Below are 3,954 nucleotides of genomic sequence, written 5' to 3'. Positions count from 1 at the left end.
TGGTAGGTGCTCAAAAACAAACCAAGAACGGCGGTCTGTGAAAGGGACACAGAAGCCAAATGAAAAGCTCTCCAAATGACCAAACTAGAATAATTTGTGCAGCCAAATAATTCACATAGGATTGAACGGGAACCAAAGCAGACGATAAACAACAATTTATATCAGTGCAAGTTTATGCTGACATCAATAGTTGAAGAAGGAGAATCCTGAGTAATTCTCTGTGCTCTCCGGGAGGTGGAGCAGATCCCCCCTCCCCCATCACTGAGCATGAGCTGCTCATGGGGCCTTCCTACCAAAATGCAATGTAGGAAACAGAGAATAGGAATGTAGCTGTGTGGTGAAGACCCACAAACCCTGCCTCACACAGGTGATGGGTGCCACCAGGGGTGAGGGATGCTTAGAGCACATCCTCTCTACCTTCGCTTCTGCAGTCCTCTTCCTGACCATGAGGAAGCCTCAGGAAGCCCAGACTGAGTGGTTTTATAGAACATGATTAACCATTGCTTATTAACTATCAAAGTCATTAAAAAGGAAAATATGAGACTGTCAACAGCCAAGACATCCCTAAGGAGACATTACTATATACCACAGGCATCCTTGATGGAATCCTGGAACAGAGGAAGGACAGTGGGACAAGATGGATAGAACTCAAATACATGATTGGGTTCTGGTCATATTAATGCATCATTTCCAGCTCATCAATTATAACTGTCCTTAGCAATAGGAGGCTGTCAGTGCGGGAATGTGATGCTGTGCATACAGGTACTTCCTGTAGTAACTTTGTAAGTGTAAATAAGTCTAAGTATTCTAGCATAAAAGTATGTTAAACACACACGTATGCACATACACATATACCTGCCCGGGCTCTACCTAAAGAGATCTGGATTCAGCCTATGGGAACACCACCATTCACAGAGACTGGCAGGGATACCACTCAACAGGCAAAATCTGTCATTAAAACAACTTCTCTCACTTTTCCTTGTGAAGTGTCCAACTTTGCCATTCTGTATGGACTTATTTACAGAGGTCTAACCTCTTTAGAGAGTCTACAAGGTCCTGAAAATGCAAACTCTCTAAACAATGGGTCACAGGCCTTTGGCAACTCACAAAATCAACAGAGTAGGTCATGACCAACATTGTCTTATCAAAATGAAAGAATCAAATGGTTTTCACTTGTCTGAAATATGTGTATCAGAATACAATCAACATACTAAAGGGTGGGAGGGGTGTATTTTGTGTATATTTTTTGTACACATAGATCATAGATAATGCTACCAAGTACATCTTTCTTATTTTTTTAGATTTTTTAATATAATATATTCTGATTCTGATTTCCCCTCCCCCCTACAATACAATCTTAACATGGGATAAAGCCTGAAGAGCTGGGAAGCTACTATAATTAAGTATGGCCCTGGACTTAAGGAGCATCAGCACTGGGGGGAAAAAGGCAAGTGAATCTATAGTATAATGAACTGGGAGACACACACACACACACACACACACACACACGCACATACATACACACGCACACATATATATACACACACATACACACACATACACACACATACACATATACATGTATACACATACATACACACATACATACATACACACATACACACATATACACATATATACATGTACACACATACATATATACATATAAATACATACACACACGCATGCATATAAATATCTTAACACACATATACACATAAATACATACACATATACACACACATACACACAAATATACACACATACATACACACACATACGCACACACATGCACATACACACATACACACACAGATATACACACAGACATATACACATACATACATATACATACACATACACATGCACATACATATACGCAAACATACAAATACAAAACCAATTTACACCAAAAACTAAAAAAACAACCCCCCCCAAAAAACCATTTATCTATTCACATACTCCTAACCCAGGAAATATCATATAGATTATTTACATATGTCACTCTACTATATTCAAAGGAATTCAAGACATGCGTCTAGCTCATTCACTGCACAAATTCCCCTACAAACAGCCTAATATATTTCTGATGGTATTTTTAATGAAATCCTTATCCATGAGCTACTAATAAATTCAACTCTGTCCGAGCCCCTGGTTTACTCAAATTTCCTTCACTGTTGTTTCAAGTTAAAATAAATATATCTGGATGCTTCTGGGTCACTCTCACAGGAACAGAGGCAAGAGTGTGCCCCATTTGGGTTTAATGCTTTTGATAGAACAATTTCCATCAAAGAGTCAAGAGAGTTGGGACTGGGGATGGAGCCAGCATGCTTGGGGCCCAGTACCTGCCAAATAACTAAGAAAATTAACCCCGAAGATGAACTCTCTGCTCATTGAAGATCCATGAGGTGAGTCAGTTCACTTGACCTCCTCAATGAAATTAAGAGCATTAGTAAAATGCACTTTTAATAAAACTTAGTTGTATCACAAGTAAAGATCACTAAATCGTCAGCAATATGGAGATTCAAATTAAGAAAGAAGGCAGGAAAAGACCTTCTTTTGTTTCCCTTGGTTCCGTGAGGAAAAGGTAAGGAGAAAGAGAAAGCAGGACAGGCAAAGGGAGATCCATGGGGAACTAACAGCAAATCCAAGTCGGGGTGCTGAGAGAAAGAGGTACAAATGACTCAAAAGTGGATAACTGAACAAAAGCAGCCAGGGTGACAACTGCCCCTAACCCTTGCCAATCCCCAGACCAAGTGGAGAGAGAGCCTGGCTTAGAAGCCACAGCCCTGCAAGTCTGAGATGGTGCAGCCTCTGGACTTCTGCAAACGTCAGTGTTCCTCTCCAGGAAAAAAGGTAAGCGCATTTAAGACAACCCCTGCCCTGGGAAACAGGCACTTTGTCCAGCCAAGGAAAGTTGAATCGTTTGATCTAAGACTCTCCATTTCTTCAGTCTCGCACAGGCATGCACGGACGGACTCACATGGAATCTGACCACCCCCCCTCCCCCAAGGAAGGGTTCTGCTGGTCCCCTCCTAAATCACCTCAGAGTAGCATTTATTTTGATATGAGAACAGACAGATGCCAAACAGGGTATTAAGGGGGAAACAAGAGAAGCAAGAAACATAAAGAAATCGAGACTCCAGAATGCACAGGGTGGTCCCTTGGAAGCTTCAGCATGCCAAAGAATTCAAGGACAGCTCAGGCCCCTCTTGATTGCTTTCTCTTATTATAATCTGAGGCTATAATCGAAGCAAAGTCCCTCTGTGAAGTTAATTATTTAACCACATATGGTTACTATATAAGCCATTAACTTTTCAAACGTGTTTCTTCTGAGTTTTCTAAAATCAACTTCTCCCCCTAATAGAAGTAAAAAGTGTCCCAGGAGTGTTAGAAACATTAGGATGAAATACATTGTATTGTTTATCTTTTAAGTCAGCTCTCTTCAATATCCAGGTGGAAATGGCTTGTCTTAATTGTGGCAGTACACTTAACTGTGAGTGAACACATTCAATCAAAACTTGGAGCTGGGCAATGAGCGGGCTTGTCTTTTCTGACCATTTCTGAGCTAACTCAATAAGCCTGTGGGGGTGGGGACGGCACTTTTAAGTGCAGGGGGCAGGGGATGAAAGAGCTTTAGGGTTTCAAAGCTGGGAAGAAGAATTTAAAATTCACTACTGTGACTTAACTTTAAGGGCATTGTTGTAACCTGAGTGGTGTCTTCTCTACGGTAAGATGCCTTAGAGAGAAAACTGGCTGTGGTCTGCATGCCTGACTACAAAGAAACTGAAGCCACTCTGGATAAAGCAGCCCTTGCTCTGACAGGCAGCTGTCAGTTTTATTTCTCTAACGGTCCTATGCTGGGCTGCTGAGGTGTAGTACCCAGAGCAAGTCGACCCTATACAAACCCTACTCAAGGTCTATTTTCTTTATTAGCTGGGGGGGGGGCGGGGG

The sequence above is a fragment of the Mastomys coucha genome, unplaced genomic scaffold (genome assembly GCF_008632895.1).
Source record: "Mastomys coucha isolate ucsf_1 unplaced genomic scaffold, UCSF_Mcou_1 pScaffold2, whole genome shotgun sequence".
Classification (NCBI taxonomy): Eukaryota; Metazoa; Chordata; class Mammalia; order Rodentia; family Muridae; genus Mastomys; species Mastomys coucha.
Note: the sequence above shows the minus strand (reverse complement) of the source record.